The sequence below is a fragment of the Thamnophis elegans genome, chromosome 15 (genome assembly GCF_009769535.1).
Source record: "Thamnophis elegans isolate rThaEle1 chromosome 15, rThaEle1.pri, whole genome shotgun sequence".
NCBI lineage: Eukaryota > Metazoa > Chordata > Lepidosauria > Squamata > Colubridae > Thamnophis > Thamnophis elegans.
Window position 1 is genome coordinate 42465660 of NC_045555.1, and position 19399 is coordinate 42485058.

A 19399-nucleotide genomic window follows, 5' to 3' on the forward strand; every position below is an offset into this window, starting at 1 on the left:
TGGCCCTGCTTTTTCAAAACACTTAAAAAACTAATCGCAATCATAAGGGAAGTTTTCTCTTCTATTCTGGTTCAGATGATAGCACATTTAAACAGTTTTCTGTCAAACTATATTAAAACTATATTTCTTAAAAGCTAGAGACAGGGAAATTAGTTGAATGTTAAATGGCTTAAAACAATAACCACCATCCCAACCAAATAGTTTGCGTATAATATTCCCATGACCAGTAAAATAATATTTTGGGAGTGCTACTCTATTAAAAACAATATAACTCTTCCGCTTGTATTTTCTTTACAAACTAGAAAGGATTTGGCTTACGCTATGGTACTCTTTCCCATACTAAATAAAGTTCTCAGATTCTACAATTAGAAAACACTACCTCGAACTACCAAATTTGGAACTACTACCTCCCCCCCAAAAAATACCTCTTGCATTATAGAAATATAATATCTTGATTCCTATGACATAATCATATGAGTAACTTTATCATTGAAGACCATGAATTATTTATACACAAGAAAACATTAGTTTCTAATGAGCTATACATAGACACACAGACACACACATATATACATACAAATATATGTATATACTGGGAAGATTTAACGAGCCAAGGTGGCGCAGTGGTTAGGGTGCAGTACTGCAGGCCACTTCAGCTGACTGCTATCTGCAGTTCAGCGGTTCAAATCTCACCGGCTCAAGGTTGACTCAGCCTTCCATCCTTCCGAGGTGGGTGAAATGAGGACCCGGACTGTGGGGGCGATATGCTGACTCTGTAAACCGCTTAGAGAGGGCTGAAAGCCCTATGAAGCGGTATATAAGTCTAACTGCTATTGCTATTGCTAACCTATACCCTGTGCAAATGTTCTGTACACAATGCCAGATACTTGGTTACTGTTCTGAGCTAGGCCTCCCAAGGTCATGAAGCAGACTCCTCATCCCGATAAAACCTCCTTTATTTGGATTAAAAGGAATTCCTCTCCAGCAAAGTCCCGGCAAACAGCCTTTCATAAGATTTCACAACTGCGGACCGTTATCAGGCTTGGAGAGTTGTCAGGCCAATAGCTTCCAAACGCCACGCAGTAGCAGCTGTTACTTGGCAAGAAGTCAGAAACAGACCTTCACCCTAATTAATCAAACTAATTGTCTCCTGCAAACTCCCCTCCCTTTTAAGAGCCGAGGTGGTGCAGTGGTTAGAGTACTGTACTGCAGGGCCACTTCAGCTGACGGTTATCTGCAGTTCGGCGGTTCAAATCTTACCAGCTCAGGGTTGACTCATCCCTCATCCATCCTTCCTAGGTGGGTGAAATGAGGACCCGGATTGTTGGGAGCGATATGCTGACACTGTAAACTGCTTAGAGAGGGCTGAAAGCCCTATGAAGCGGTATATAAGTCTAACTGCTATTGCTATTGCTATTCCATCCTTCCGAGGTGGGTGAAATGAGGACCCGGATTGTTGTTGGGGGCAATATGCTGACTCTGTAAACCGCTTAGAGAGGGCTGAAAGTCCTATGAAGCGGTATATAAGTCTAACTGCTATTGCTATTGCTATTGCTCTTCTTTATCCCCTATGGGAGGGGCCATTCACTATCCACCTGTGCCTTTACTCCTGAGTCTGCCCTTGTTCCTTAACTGTTCCCTTCTCCTGGCAGCTCTGTGCTTGTGCACATCGGGAACAGGCTCCAGCTGTTCTTCTGCCCCACTGATATCCGATTCTGAAGGCAGCTGATAACTGTTGGACGGCCCTGGCCTCCAACGCAGAGCACTCATCGGAGCTTTCCCCAGACTCCAGGACTGGCCCATGTTCCTCCCCAACCTCCTCACTGTCTGAATCTGCCACCAGCTCTGCTGGCTGATAGCGGGCCACAACAGTTACAGCATTCAGCATATGCCGTCCCTGTTTGCATCTTATACTCTGCCACTCTGTGTTGGACCATCTCTGAGGCCTCTCTGCATAGAGGGCCCTGTCTAGTTTGATAGATCTCTGTTTCTATAGCAATAGCAATAGCAGTTAGACTTATATACCGCTTCATAGGGCTTTCAGCCTTCTCTAAGCGGTTTACAGAGTCAGCATATCGCCCCCACAGTCTGGGTCCTCAATTCACCTACCTCGGAAGGATGGAAGGCTGAGTCAACCTTGAGCCGGTGATATTAGAACCACTGAACTGCAGATAACAGTCAGCTGAAGTGGCCTGCAGTACTGCACTCTAACCACTGTGCCACCTATTCTATGGATGAGGTGCTTAGTGAATTGTTCCTGCTCAATTCTGGGAGTTGAAGTCCATATATGTAAAAAGTGCTGAGATTGAGAAACACTAGTCTAGACCACGGGTGCCAAACTTGATCGCATCACAGTGGTGGGTTTCAAAGATTGTTCGAACCTACTCTGTGGGTGTGGCCTCCTTTGTGGGAGTGGCTTGCCACCCATGTGACCGGATGGGAGTGGCTTGCCGCCCATGTGACTGGATATGAAGATGCTGACGACACTTGTCAGAACCACCTTAAATTACCTCACACACAGCACTGGCATGCATAAGAATATGATGTAAACTTGTTTTTTGAAAGGCATCTTTGGTTTGCGTTAAAACAACTTCAACACACGCAATGTTCTGATTGCACCACAAACGCAGTAGTCACCCTTACCTTTCACAGAGGCACTGAGTTTTATAAATATGAGCATGATAGTGTAGAATAATCATATCCAAGGACCAGTGGTGGGTTTCAAAAATTTTTGGAACCTCTTCTGTAGGTGTGGCCTGCTTTCCGGGTCCACTGGTGGAACCTCTTCTAACCGGTTCGGTAGATTTGACGAACCGGTTCTACCGAATAGGTGCGAACTGGTAGGAACCCACCTCTGACGTGACGTGTCACAATATTTTTTTTTGCCTTTGTGGAGCCAGGGTGGCCATGGCCTGAGTATGATGCATCCGGCCCGTGGGCGGCCAGTTGGACAGGCCTGGTCTAGACTGACACATTGTTATACTGATTGAAGAGGGGCTGTCTGGTATGGTGAGAAAAGTCAAGATGGCAGTTGCAATGCTGTGCTCGCAGCTCTACCTGTCTTGTGTCCATCACATATGGAACGAACATTTAAAAAAAATCAGATGGAAGTTTGATCTCACCATTGTGGTTGCCATCTTGATTTTTCTTACTAAACGCTATAGACAGTTGCAGAGCGTAAAGAGAATGACCTCGATGGAGAGAGAAGAACCATCACCAAAGCAACAAAGGAAAGATTGGTTAAGTTTAAACTATGATGGAAAATTTTGAACATAGTTCAAACATCCCCCTAATTCACATGAATATAAAAGAGAGAGGAGAGGCAGGACCAACAGACCTGAGATTATGCTACTATAGCCAATCTAACTAAAAGTAGCATTTACTCCTACAAGGTATCCAGTTGTTTATTCTTTTTTAGGTGTTTTATCCTGCCTTTATTAGTTTCATAACTAACTCAATGTGGTTAACATACTTAATATCTCTTCCTCCGCCTATTTTTCCCACAACAATAACTCAGTTGGGCTGAGAGAGAGTTACTAGCTCAAAATTTCCCAGCCATCTTTCATATATAAGGTGGGACTAGTCTATTATGGTCTGCATCATGCTCCCCTTGCTCAAGTTAAAGTATTTACTCATTCATCCAGATATCAGTCCAGTCTAGTCTTCAAGAATAAGGCAATTGCTCAAGAGACGAAACATTGTTTGAGGCATCTACAATTAAAGGAATCAGGCTATCAATTTAAAGATAGGAGCCGTGGTGGCGGAGTGGTTAGAATTCCTGTATTGCTGGCCAAGTCTGCCCACTGCCAGGAGTTCGATCCTGACCGACTGAAGGTTGACTCAGCTTTCCATCCTTCTGAGGCAGGTAAAATGAAGACCCAGAGATTGTTGAGAGCATTATGCTGCCGTTGTAAATTGCCCAGAGAGTAAAGTAATGCACTGTGGAGAAGTATATAAATCTAAGTACTAAGTGCTATTGCTAAAGAAATGGTCCCTATCAGTGGTGGGATTCAAATAATTTACCAACCAGTTCTCTGCTCTAATGACCAGCTGGGTAGGCAGGGCTCGGTGGTCATGTGATCACGTGGGCGTGGCCAAGTCAATGTCACTCACATCGATGGGCACGTTGCCTTAGTTGTTACAATGGTAATTAGGGTTAACCGGAGAGGCAGTTTCTGTAAGCAGGGCAATAAAGATTAGGCTAGAAACAACACCAGAATGTTTCCCTCCTGCCTTCCTTACAGGATTAGCCCTGTAAAGTGGGAAAAAAAACAAAAGATTTCTTCCAAAAAACGGTTCTCCGAACTTCTTAGAAAGTTACCAACCGGTTCTCCCGAATAGGTGCGAACTGGCTGAATCCCACCACTGATCCCTACGTATAACTGAGGAAAACTGTTGCCTATCATGGTGAAAAGTATTAGCTTAGATAAATAGTCTAATCTGCCAGGGGGAGGGGGGAGAATGATCTTACTTACTACTTACATCTTACTCCAGCTATCTCAGGAAAACAAAGCATAGACACAAGTAAAGGCGTGGCACGACAAAACCGCGCTCGTCAAAATCACGGTGATAAAATCGCGGTGCTAAAGCCGCGACATCATCACCGCGCGTCATCACCGCCGCGACAATAGCGCGGCAACAGAAGGGCGCTTTAAAACGGCGCCGCGGCAGAAAGCCGACTTCAATTAAGATAAGGGTTAGGATTAGGTTTAGGGGTTTGTTTTAGGGTTAGGTTTAGGGTTAGGGTTAGGTTTAGGTTTAGGTTTAGGGTTAGGTTTAGGTTTAGGTTTAGGGTTAGGTTTAGGGTTAGGTTTAGCGTTAGGTTTAGGGTTAGGTTTAGGGTTAGGTTTAGGGTACTGAGTGCTTGGGAATGCGCGAATTTGCCCTCCGCAATTATGTCATCGCGGTAGGGTCGCGTTTTTCCTTAGCGCTTAGAATAGCGCGAATTAGTCTTCGCGCTTATGTCTCCGTGGATAAGGGCTTCGCGGATTTGTGGTGGAACCAAATAAAGGCATATTTTCTTTGCTTCTTATTATTTATTTTTTAGAGTAAATGCCTTTCATTTTCTTTTTGCTTTGTTCTTCCTTCCTTTTCCTCCCATCCCATCTAGTAGCAGGTCACAGATCTTCTTGGACCCCATTTGTCTCTCTCTCTTGTCTCAAATAGCTTTTAGTAATACATCTATATTATTCGGCAACATCGTTCATATCATATTCATTTTTTTCTAGAGAAAAACTGTCTTCCTAAAGGGGATTTAATCCAAACATCCACTGCTCCTAAAGTCTCCATCCCTACTTAAAAGGCAGGTGTCTATTTGTTGGATCACACGAGGCAGAAGAAGGTTCTGTTCCAAGAATCAGCAGTTTGATACCTGCTAATTCCTTTAAAAAAAAAAACATAAATCTGAAAGTAATTATTTCTTTTATAGATCTGGGGGCAGACACCTGGATCCCTGTAAGATCCAGCCAACTTCCTTGTGTTATATTTAACACCGGGGCATGACTAGGCAATGCCTGGTGCTTGCCAATTCGATTCTCTTCCAAAGGATTGAGAAGAAAGAGACTCAACTGGTATGGATCTTAAGGAATGTGCCAAACAGCTCCAAAGATATTATGGGGGAATAAAAAGGTTGCACTGGTTAGATTCTGTGTAGCTGACAGACTGAATGCCAAATTGTGATTTTAATATAGATTTTATCTGTTATTTATTATTTTATTCTAGAATTTTAAACTAGATATTCAGTGTTTTTTTTGTTTTGTTTTGGTCTTTGATTGTAACAACAACAACAATAACAACAACAACAACAAGTAACAGTGATACCCATTGTCATCGGGGCACTTGGTACCATATCCAAGAATTTTATAAGATATATCAACAAATTGCAGCTTCCTGCAATAACACCAGCGGAACTGCAAAAAACTGCGCTACTTGGAACATTGTATATTTTAAGAAGGTACTTGGTTGATATCTAGGATGCTGGCAGCAAACCTTATCAACCATTAGCACCAGTCAATGGTATTTGTGAGGCATTTTTTAATGTTCAGTTGACCGAGTTTCATGTTTAATTAATAAAGTATAATAACATCAACAACAATTGAAGTTGAGCGACTGTGGAAAAAGAAATGTGTGTTGTTCCAATTGTAATTGGAGCCCTTGGAGCAATACCTAAAGGGCTACCTCGCTATTTGGAAATTCTAAATTTACTAGACTTGAACATTCCGATTCTACAAAAAACCCACCCTACTTGGAACAGTTTATATCCTCCGACATTAACTTAACAGTTCCTAGGTCCTTGGTTAGGACTCGAGCTGTTGAGCTACCAACCAGCCCCAAAGGCTGTGAATCTCACCAAAGATTAACCAATAATAAGAATAAGAATAACAACAATCTCTATTGTCATTGTACATACACACACACACACACACATATATATGCACACACATACATACATACACACAATGAAATTGATTTAGCCTCCACTGCTGCAATCTATAACAAAACACAAAACAACATGAATAATATAGAAAATGGTCCTTATACAAGTAATTAGGGAGAAACCAGTCATATGTTTCCAAGTATGCATGGAGTGATTGTAACTGTATTTAGAAGTCTGACATCCCATGGATAAAACCTTTTTTTAAACCTGTTTTTCTGGCTGGCTAATAAACTTGAATTGATTTGATTTGATTAAGTAACCAAAAGACACTGTGATGGTTGTAAACATTTGCCAGTTGTGAAACACCTGAATTTTAACCACTTGACTGTTGGGATGCTACAACGGTCATAAAGTGTGAGGATCGGTCATTTTTCAGAAGTTTTAACTTCAAATAGTTGTTAAAGATGGCGCTTGCTAAGCCAGGACTCAAAAGTATTCAATTGAGAAAAACCACACCATGTAAAAATAGGCTTTACTTTTGCGAATCTGTTTTTAATACAAGGGAGAAGGCTTTATAAAATTGCATTTTGCTACAGCTATTTGCAGCCTTTTGGATAACCAAGTTATAGAATAAAATATGGAGTCTCAGCTGCATACTAATCTATCCAACCATAATTATTAATGTTTTTAATCTTGCCATTTTGCCAAATAGTGCTCAAGATGGCTAATGATAATTAAAATAAAATAGAAAATAACTATAAAGTACAGTGAAGAAACAAGGCAGGAAAAAAGGCTAGAACAGCTGAAGCAATTACAATTCTCACAGTAGCCATAAATGAATATCAGTCAAGCCAAAAATGTGACTGAATTATAGTGTATTTGCTATTGATGAAGGTTTCCTAGGGAAGCAGATGATTAGCTAGGCCATTTGACCAACTGAGGAGCAAAAAAGAAAGGAAGGAAAGAAGGAAGGGAGGAAGGAAGGAAGGGAGGAAGGAAGGAAGGAAGGAAGGAAGAAGGGAGGGAGGGAGGAGGAAGGAAGGAAGGAAGGAAGGAAGGAAGGAAGGAAGGAAGGAAGGAAGGAAAGTCCTATCCTCAAGTTCTCAGCAAATACAAAAGAATACTAAAAATGAGATATAGCAATATTCAGTTTGTTTTACACGCTCTTGCAGAATTTTGTATTATTAGAAAACTCTTAGAATGTGCTGTTGAGGTCATCAATGTTATAAAAATCTTTGGGTGAGGCTCTCGGTCCACCTTCCTTCTCCTTGGAGATGCTGAGGTTGATAGCAATAGCAGTGGAACCTAGACTTACAGAGTCAACATATTGCTGTCGATCTGGGTTCTCATTTTACCCACCTCGGAAGGATGGAAGGCTGAGTCAACCTTGAGCCTGGTAAGATTCGAACTGCAAAATTGCAGGCAGCCAGCAGGCAGCAGAAGTAGCCTGCAGTACTGCATTCTAACCACTGCACCACCACAGCTCATTGATGGCGAACTGTGCTTAGTCTAATTTCAGATTCTGGTTTTTCCTCTATTTTAACACTAAGCCTGAGTAATAGATACTTTTAGGGATTCACTGCCCATTTTTTAATTTATTTTACTTCTTTGATAATGGGTTAAATATGTTTGGGAGACATTATTAAGGAAAGGCTAAAAGCTCTCAACTTTTAGCATCACTAAGGCCATCCTGTCTGCTTGGATATGTAAGTTGAACCAATTCAAGGAGGAAAAAAGACAAATTTCGTCTAAGCCGCAGTTCTTATTAAAAACAAGAGAAATGCCAAAAGAGATACTGAAACAGGTGGCTCGGGAGGTTACAATATAAGCAAGCACAAAAAGTATAATGCACATTTGTTGGTTTGGAAAAAGTGTATGATAAAATATGCTTCAGTTTTTCAAAAATATTTTACAAGAAAATAGTTGATGGTTCCTGCATCTAATAAAAGTGGTGTGTTGTGAGAACAAAACATGCATTATTTTATCTTAACTGAGATTTATTGAAAAGTTATGTTTTATTGTAATTTCTTTGTTGTGAGCCACAGACAGCATTGCGTTGGATGGCGTACAAATTTAATAAATTGGTAATAGCAACAGCAGCAGCAGCAGTAAAATAAATAGGGAATGATTCAACATTGAACAGAGAATAAGGCAATTTATGTGTGATTTCTCTTTTGCTCAATGTACTTATGGATAAAGGCAAGCTAGTGTTTGATTGGAGCCATGAATGTACTTGTAAATTCAGAGAGGATTTTAGTTAGTTAGTTAATTAAGGGTTTATTTTTGCACCAAACAAGACAACACAAAAATATCCTCATGTACACAAATATTTCTTTTAAAATACCTTTCCTTTAAAAAGATTGTTTGGTCCACCAAGCGACACAATTAGCTTTATAACTTTTCTTTACATGCAATTAATGTATAAATGTTGACATCATTTGTGTGATATCTTGGAAACTTTATATTAAGGAGTGGTCTATGAAATTATGTCAATGAGCATGAAGTCATTCATGCAGTTTCCTGGGCTGTGCAAACGACGTTTGCTTTTCATCGGTTTTAAAACATTCCGGCCCCAACATTTTATAATAGTCTGTTATCTAAAATTAAGATTGCATCCTGCTTAGCTTTTTGTAGTCAGCCTCTTGAGTGAGTGGAACCTTCTTAAGATAGTTTTGTTCCTCGTATACAAAAAAAAAGGAGCTATAAAGCAAGCTACAATTAAAGAAACTCATCTGCTTAAGCAATATCAAATAAATACTAAGAATACACTATATAGCAATAACAATAGCAATAGCAGTTAGTCTTATATACCGCTTCATAGGGCTTTCAGCCCTCTCTAAGCGGTTTACAGAGTCAGCATATCGCCCCCACAGTCTGGGTCCTCATTTTACCCACCTCGGAAGGATGGAAGGCTGAGTCAACCCTGAGCCGGTGAGATTTGAACAGCCGAACTGCAGAACTGCAGTCAGCTGAAGTAGCCTGCAGTGCTGCATTTAACCACTGCGCCACCTCGGCTCTGAATAGATGTCTACTCTGACATCTTGTACAAGTGTAGCCAGAACTAAACATTTTCCTTAATCCAGGTAATTTTTGTTCCCTAAGTGCCCCACACAGTGACCATTCAAAATTATGATGGTAAAACTAAAAACAACTTGCAATCAATTCTTGCATTTACAATGGTTGTTCCCACAGTTGTGTGATGACCATTTGTGTGTTTCGCAGCCCGCTTTTGACAAACAAGTTAATAGAGAAGATGGAAGTAAAATTGTAAGCCACTCTCATATTATTTTTTGCTTAATGGCCATGCCACTTTGCTTAACAAATAAAGAGGAAGTATAAGTCCCTCACAACCATGTGATGTTTTGTATAACAACCACCTGAGAGACTGCCTCCTGCCGATTACCTCCCATAGACCAATTAGATCTCACAGGTTAGGTCTCCTCCGGATTCCATCTGCCAGCCAATGTCGGCTGGCGACCCCCCGGGGGAGAGCCTTCTCTGTTGCAGCTCCAGCCCTTTGGAACGACCTCCCCGTGGAGATCCGGACCCTCACTACCCTCCTGGCCTTCCGCAAAGCCACTAAGTCCTGGCTGCTCCAGCAGGCCGGGGGGCTTGTGAAACATCCAGCCCCACGGAAACTGTGAATGTTGCGTATTTTAAAGTGTTGTTTTTGTCTATTTATCCCCCTTCCCTTGTTTATTGTGAGCCGCCCAGAGTCCTTCGGGAGTGGGCGGCATACAAGACCAATAAACTAAACTAAACTAAACCAAAAGGGAAGTGATGGCCACATATGCCTTCTAGGAAAGGGTGGGTTGCTGCCGGCTTTACTGCTGGTTCAGTGCGTGTGCAATTTTGTACATGCATGCTCGCTTCACTGCGCAGTTTCCCATAAATAGGTCTGCGCATGCACAGAACGTTTTTAAAAAACATGTGGGGAACTGGTTCGGAGGCGTGCCGCCGGTTCCAGCGACCTAGGCCGGCAAACCACTATCGGTTCAGCCGAACCGGTCTGAACCGATAGGAACCCACCTCTACTTCTGGGTAAGTGCCTCAGTAGACTAGACCCCAATAAAGCAACCGAGATGAGGAAGATGATTTAATTCATGATTTATTCAGAATGTTTCCATTAAAATTGAGTATTTCAATTATTACAAAGTTCATTCTGCGAGGCTCTCAGAAGTGAGGTCATATTCCATTTAGTGACTGCAGAACTTAATGGCCATGTTCCAATCCCAAATCTGGTCGCTAGGTGACAACTACCTCTAAGAAAGATAAGATGAAATATATAACCTCTTGTTCCTACAGGCAGCTGAATCCTTGTTCAAGGTAAGTTCTAGCCAGAATTTTTTCTTCTGTGATCCTACGCCAGGGTTATCAAACTCAAGGGCCAGGGGCCAGATCCAGCCCACGGGGTGCTATATCTGGCCCACAGTGTTGTCGTGGAAATAGCAAAGGACCAGTCCACAGTACCTCAGCCAGAGAAAATGGAGGTCGTGAGGACCACATGTGATCCTCCTGAGCTCCGTTTTCGTTGGCAGAGGATTGCAGGAGGGTATCCCAGATGAAAATAGAGCTTGGAAGTCCATTTTGGCTGGCAGAGTGTTTGGGCCACCACAGGTGCCCCCCCAACACAAGTGATGCCATGCTGGCCACACCTCCTGGCCAGAAGTGGTTTGCTTCCAGTTCGACCTGGTGTGGTTGAACCAGTACTGGAATTCAGGCCTGGGTCTCAGAACCGGCAGCGACCCAGGCCTGCCATGCCCACGAATCAGTTCCCTCGCCACTGGTGGGATGCCGCCATTTTGTTTTTTAGTCACTGCGCTTGAGCAGTTCACTATAAATTGTTCTGCGCATCCGCGAAGAACAATTTACATTGAACAGTGCACACATGCACAGCGCATGTCTGGCGTGCATATGAGCAAAACTGGCATGCATGCACATTGTGCGCAGGTTGGGAACTGGTAGTAAAATTGGCAGCAACCCACACCTGCCTCTGGCCATGCCCCCTGGCCCCCCCTGAGGTTAAACACAACCCTGATGAAATCGAGTTTGACACCCTTATCCTAGGCTATCTACGATCTCACAGTTCCTAGTGAAGACCAGAACTTTTATGTGCCAACTAATCTTTATCTGAATGGCACGATAATTACATGCCTTGATCCTACATCAATTGCATTCTGCTGCTCAGAATAACCTCTTGTTTCTTCCCAATAATACAACCATCTCTGGAAATGGTGATTTCAAGTTGCTCTTTGGTATTTTCCAAACATAAAAACAACATTTCCAGATGACGAAAATGCCTTACAGAGATAACCCTTAGAGATACTAAAGCTTTTCGGAAGTGAAGTCACTCGCTTCATGGAAAGTTACTTCATTTGAGAATATCAGACCATAAATCTAAACAGACAAATTTGAGAATTAATTTTCCATTAAGAAAGTAGAATTTTATGTTTGTGTGAAGACATACATAGCAGTCTCTTAATCCTGCCAATGGTAAAAGTTTTTTTTATCAGATAATAGATATATAAATCAAAATCCAGTTGGGAATTCAGTTGAAAAGATCTGACTGGGACCCACTCAGAATTGTAAATAAATAAATATCTCAAGGGATTCCGTAGGCAGGATAGATTCATATGATACTAGTAGCAGCTTTCCCTCTGTCACACATAACATGCTGAATTGCAGGCTAGCCGATTACAGTTTATCTGGCTTGTTGTGCAAACTCAGGCCATGTAGGTCTATTTTTTGCTGTATGAAAAATATTTTTTTAAAAATTAAAATGTGTGTTCATATTATGAACACTTATCTTCCCCCCTCTCACTTTTTTTTAAAAGGCAACCCTGGGTAAAGTTCAACTGATTGGAAACATCTAAATGACCTGGGCTGAGGTTGGTGGGCGGGGGGGTGGGGGAGTTAACCAGGCTTCAGGCTGATCACTGCTTGGGTGGGAGACTACTACAAGACCTTCGATCTGTTAACTAGACTGGGAAAAAACATGCAGAAAATGGCCATGACTTACCAAGTCCATATTTTTACTAAACAAACAAACAAAAATTTACTTAGACCTCGGCATAGGAGTTGAACTCAAAATAAATAAAGTTAGTCTTGCTTTTCCTGTCCATTACAGTGAATGCTGCTTGAAGGCTAAAATACTTTGGAATGCTGCTAGCAATACAGAACTCTAACTGGCAATTGGCTTTTGTTTTGAGAGAGAGGGTGGGGGAGGTGGGAAAGAGTGAGAGAGAGAGAGAGAGAGAGAGAGATGATGGATGCTAGATAGCTAGATAGCTGGATGGATGGATGGATGGATGGATGGATATAGATAGATAGATGATAGATAGATAGATGATAGATGGTAGATGGTCGATAGTCGATGATCGATGATAGATAGATAGATAGATAGATAGATAGATAGATAGATAGATAGATATGGATGGATGGATGGATGGATAGATGGATATAGATAGATAGATAGATGATAGATAGATGATAGATGGTAGATGGTCGATGGTAGATGGTCGATGGTCGATGGTAGATGGTCGATGGTCGATGGTCGATGATCGAAGATAGATAGATAGATAGATAGATAGATAGATAGATAGATAGATATGGATGGATGGATGGATGGATGGATGGGTTCCTGCCAGTTCTAGCCTTTTCTATAGAAAAAGTTCCACAAATCTACAGTACCGTTTAGAACCGGTTCCAGATGCCTTCTCCCGCCCATCCGCACATCATCAAGATGAAGGTTTGAACACCCCTGGGGTTTTTTTTCTAAAGGGTTAGGGGTGCAAGGGTCTTTTAACTTGACAGCTTTAAGACCTGCAGGCTTCAAATGCCAGAGTTTCTGAGCCAACATTTTGGTTGCTAAGCAAGAGCGTTTGTTAAGTGAGTTTCACCACATTTTACAAGTTGGCCACGCCCACCCAATCACATGACTGCCAAGCCACTACCACTCGGTCATATGGCTGGCAAGCCACTCCCACCCAGTCACATGGCTGGCAAGCCACTCCCACAAAACAGGCCACACCCACAGAAGAGGTTCTAAAATTTTTTGAAACCCATCACTGATAGATAGATAGATAGATAGATAGATAGATAGATAGATAGATAGATAGATAGATAGATGATAGATAGATAGATAGATAGATAGATAGATAGATAGATAGATAGATAGATAGATGATAGATAGATAGATACATGAGAGACAGAGAGAGACAGAGAGAGACACAGACGATGTCTCTGGGATGACTATTTGTAGTACCGAATATGAAATTGTGTGTGATCCAGATATGTTGGAATATAACTCCCATAAATCAGAACCAAAATCTTTTCAAAACAAAGATTAGCAAGAGGCTTCTTTCCCAATTTAACATAAACATAAAATAAACAACTACACAGGATATATGGTAAATGGTATGTTAAGCCAAGAACAGCTTGTTAACAGTAATTATGATGTTTGTTTATTATTTCACAGATACCAGAAGCAAGAAACTCCCAACACTATCACAAGTGAAAGGAAGTAATTTTTCACATACCATCTTTGACCTTTTTCATGTTGTGCTCTGATATGCGATATTGCCTAATTATGCAATGTAATAAAAATAACTAATGCGCTGGTATTCAACAGAAATATCAGTGCAAAATCCACAAATATTTCACTAAATCTTTAAATCTCTATTTCGCTAAATCTCTAAAATAATCTTGCACGTTATTTTAAACATCAGAGTGAACCCTATGGCAAATATATGAACATGCACTTTCTTTCACAGAATTCTTCCTCAAAAACAATAAGAGGCCTATCATTCAAATGATAAGTTCAAAATGTTCTTACAGACAATTTTTAAAAAACCATGAAAATAAGAATTAATTCCTTTAATTTTTATATTAGTTTTTAGAGAGGTTTTTTTTTCTGTAGTACATTTCAAATCTATCTCTGGTTACAATGAACATTTGAATGGGAATCTCAGAAATAACTTACCTTTAATGGGTTGTTATTTTTATTTATGTATCATATTCATATGGCTACCCATCTCAAAAAAACATGATTCTAGCCAGATTTTCACAGTAAATTAAAAAGAAAAATCAATAAAGAATATGAATATGTATGTATGTATGTATGTATGTATGTTTTCTGAGGTTTTCGCGGGTGTTAGTATGTAGGTCTTTGGTTATTTGGGTTTTCTCCCGCGTAAAATTGGAAGTGTCTTGGCGACGTTTCGACGAAGTCTCATTCGTCATCTTCAGGCTTCGTACTTCCAGGAGCAAGGCTTCGTGCTTTGCTCCTGGAAGCACGAAGCCTGAAGATGACGAATGAGACTTCGGCGAAACGTTGCCAAGACACTTCCAATTTTACGCGGGAGAAAACCCAAATAACCAAAGACCTACATATATATATGTGTGTGTGTGTGTGTGTGTGTGTGTGTGTGTGTAGATTTTTGCGGGTGTAGGTATGCTAGTCTTGTTATATTCAGGTCTTTTCCCATGTAAGATTGAGATTGTCTTGGCAACATTTCAGCGAGGTCTCACTCGCCATCTTCAGGCTGGGTTTTGGGCTTGAGGCTGAGGATGGCGAGTGAGAAAGGTTGCCAAGACAATCTCAATCTTACATGGGAAAAGACCAAAATACAACAAGACCAGCGCACACACACACACACACACACACACACACACACACCATTTCTTATCACACACACACAAAGTATATTTGCATTTATTATTATTTCATATTGTTTATATATATATTATATTGTATACTTTATATTATATACATAAAATACATTATATATACTTTAAAATATATTAAACTATAATTCATCTTTAATTTCATCGACAGCAGCAATAGCAAATAGCAGTTAGACTTATATACCGCTTCATAGGGCTTTCAGCCCTCTCTAAGTGGTTTACAGAGTCAGCATATCGCCCCCACAGTCTGGGTCCTCATTTTACCCACCTCGGAAGGATGGAAGGATGAGTCAACCTTTGAGCCGGTGAGATTTGAACCGCCGAACTGTAGCTAACAGTCAGCTGAAGTGGCTGCAGTACTGCACTCTAACCACTGCGCCCCCTCGGCACAGTAGGTTTATGAATTTCCCAGAGGGTTTTAAAAAAAAATCAGAATAACAATCTTGGGCTGAGAATGGCAGACCCAACTGAACTCATGTTTAACCAGAGATCTATGTATAATTCTTCTGGTTTGAATCTAACACAAGTCAATTTCTATATCACGCCAACTTTCTTATAAAAACCTCAGATAGCAACTGCTATCTTAAGAGAGTTATTCTCTAATGCATCGGAAAGAATGCCCAAAGGTGCTTTTTCAAAAGGCAACTGGACTCGTTTTTCCTTGAAGATGTTTCGCTTCTCATCCAAGAAGCTTCTTCGGTTCACAGTCCACCAAAGAAGCAGCTTGGATGAGAAGCGAAACATTTTCTTCCACAAGGGGAAAAAAAACAACACCATAATCCAGTTCATAGCCTGTTGAAAAAGCACCTTTGGGACAACCATGACCTGGATAGCAATAGCAAAAGCAATAGCAGTTAGACTTATATACCGCTTCATAGGGCTTTCAGCCTCTCTAAGCGGTTTACAGAGTCAGCATATCGTCCTCCAAAACAATCCAGGTCCTCATTTCACCCACCTCGGAAGGATGGAAGGCTGAGTCAACCTTGAGCCGGTGAGATTAGAACCGCTGAAACTGCAGATAACAGTCAGCTGAAGTGGCCTGCAGTACTGCACCCTAACCACTGCGCCACCTCGGCTCGGATGACTGAGAATCTCCATAGACATTGGAAGGAATACTTCTACTAAAGCAATCCAACCAGATATCTTTTTTAAAAATTTTTAATCCAAGGCAAAGTTAACGATGACCGAAAAATTGCTTCTGCTTTGTTATAAGTAGGTGCTACTACTCACATTCTTGAAGGCTCCAAACCTTATTTTAAAGATCAAATCTGAAACTCAGCAAAGAGCACAATGACAGTGATGAAAAGAATACAAAAATAAAATATTTGGGGAAGGAAGGAGAGAAGGAGAGAAGAAAGGAAGGAAAGGGAGGAGGAAGTGAAGGAGGGAGGGAAGGAGGGAGGGAAGCAGGGAGGGAAGGAAGGAGGGAAGGAAGGAGAGAAGGAGAGAAGAAAGGAGGGAAGGAAGGATTGAAGGAAGGAGAGAAGGAGAGAAGAAAGGAGGGAAGGAAGGAGGGAAGGAGAGAAGGAGAGAAGAAAGGAAGGAAAGGGAGGAGGAAGTGAAGGAGGGAAGGAAGGAGGGAGGGAAGCAGGGAGGGAAGGAAGGAGGGAAGGAAGGAGAGAAGGAGAGAAGAAAGGAGGGAAGGAAGGAGGGAAGGAAGGAGAGAAGGAGAGAAGAAAGGAGGGAAGGAAGGAGGGAAGGAAGGAGGGAAGGAGAGAAGGAGAGAAGAAAGGAAGGAAAGGGAGGAGGAAGTGAAGGAGGGAAGGAAGGAGGGAGGGAAGGAAGGAGGGAAGGAAGGAGAGAAGGAGAGAAGAAAGGGAAGAAAGAGGGAAGGAAGGAGGGAAGGAAGGAGGGAAGGAGAGAAGGAGAGAAGAAAGGTGGGAGGGAAGGGGGAAGGAGGGAGAGAAGGAAGAAGGGAAGGAAGGAGAGAAGGAGGGAAGGAAGGAGGGAAGGAAGGAGGGAAGGAAGGAAGAAGAAGTAGGATTGTTGTAAAATAAGATGGGGTTATGGGATGGTAAGAAAGCAACCTCAATTATATTGTCAACTGTAGGGGAGAAAAATTGTTACAAATACATATTATTAATAACAGTTATGAGATCATATAATTGTGAATGTATATATGAGAAACAAAAAACAAAACAAAATATATATATATTTTGGGGAAGGAAGGGCGACAGAAAATAGAAACAAATTATTCTCTATCAGCACAAATAAATAACTGTGAGAACATCGGTAGATTTAAACTGCATCTGTTCCTGAATGCAGTTTTAGGTCTCCTGCTTAAGCTAAAGTTGGATCTTATAAAAGTCCTGTCTCTTTTGGATACTGGCAATGTGTTCCCGACATCAAATAATGGACATGAATAATGAACTAACAGTAAATTATAATGTCTCCAAAGAGGGGAGTGCCAATAGCTGAAAATAATCAGCAATGCCTGACATGAGTGATTGGTCTAGTCTACAACATCCGATGCTAGGGATTCCTGTATCCAGGATGAGGCTGACATCCTCTGCATTTAGCCACAGAACAAGCCTTGTGTTTCTGGATTCATCTTTGCCTTTTCAGGGCCAAGCGGCCATTAATGTTCATTCATTGTTACAATCACTGCCTCTCCCCAGTAGCTAGTCTGTTTCAGTTCTTCCACTATGCAGGGCTTAACAAATGGCACAGTCATTCTCCGAGTCTGCTTCTGCCCTTCTGTTCTTCCATATGTTTCACTGATAGGATAGGGTAGGGTAGGGTAGGGTAGGGTAGGGTAGGGCAGGACAGGACAGGACAAGACAAGACAAGACAAGACAAGACAGGACAAGACAGGACAGGACAAGACAGGACAGAATAACAATAGAGTAGAATGGAATAGAATTAGAATTAGAATTAGAATTAGAATTAGAATTATAGAATTAATAGAATGGAATAGAATAGAATAGAATAGGATAGAATTAGAATTAGAATAGAATGGAATAGAATAGGATAGAATTAGAATTAGAATAGAATAGAATAGAATAGAATAAAATTAGAATTAGAATTAGAATTAGAATTAGAATTAGAATTAATAGAATGGAATTAGAATTAGGATTAATAGAATGGAATTAGAATTAGAATAGAATTAATTGAATTAGAATTAGAATTAATAGAATGGAATGGAAAAGAATAGAATAAAATAGAATTAGAATTAAGAATAGAATTAGAATTAATAGAATGGAATGGAATGGAATTAGAATTAGGAATAGAATAGAATTAATAGACTGGAATTAGAATTAGAATAGAATTAATCGAATTAGAATTAGAATTAATAGAATGGAATGGAAAAGAATAGAATAAAATAGAATTAGAATTAAGAATAGAATTAGAATTAATAGAATGGAATGGAATGGAATTAGAATTAGGAATAGAATAGAATTAATAGACTGGAATTAGAATTAGAATAGAATTAATCGAATTAGAATTAGAATTAATAGAATGGAATGGAAAAGAATAGAATAAAATAGAATTAGAATTAAGAATAGGATTAGAATTAATAGAATGGAATGGAATGGAATTAGAATTAGGAATAGAATAGAATTAATAGAATGGAATTAGAATTAGAATAGAATTAATCGAATTAGAATTAGAATTAATAGAATGGAATGGAAAAGAATAGAATAAAATAGAATTAGAATTAAGAATAGAATTAGAATTAATAGAATGGAATGGAATGGAATTAGAATTAGGAATAGAATAGAATTAATAGAATGGAATGGAATGGAATAGAATGGAATAGAATAGAATAGAATAGAATAGAATAGAATAGAATAGAATAGAATAGAAAAGAAAAGAAAAGAAAAGAGAAAATGGGCAATGGGCAATAGGAAGAGAAGAGAATATGGAATAGAATAGAATACTTTATTAGCCAAGTGTGATTGGACACACAAGGAATTTGTCTTTGGTGCCTATACTCTGAGTGTACATAAAGAAAAATAAAATTTATCCATAAAGAATCATAAAATACAACACTTACTGACAGTTATAGGATACTAATAATCAATCAAATCATACTAGGAAACAATAAAACAATATAAATGGTAAAGATGAAAGCAGCATGTATATAACCATACGTGGGAAGAGGTAATGGGATGTGGGAGGAAGGTCCCAATAACCCAGCGTTGAGAAGCCAAGTGATTGCCAATCTGCACAACAAGATTGCCCCAGCATAGGTTTCCCCCTCCACCCTTCAGTAAGGTCAATGAATTTGAAAGAATGCAATAAATTTTGTAAATAAAAATGGTGACAGTTCACAAAGATTACTAGGTGCAAATAGAAATACATACTATTTCCATAGCAAGGAAGATAAAGCAGGGA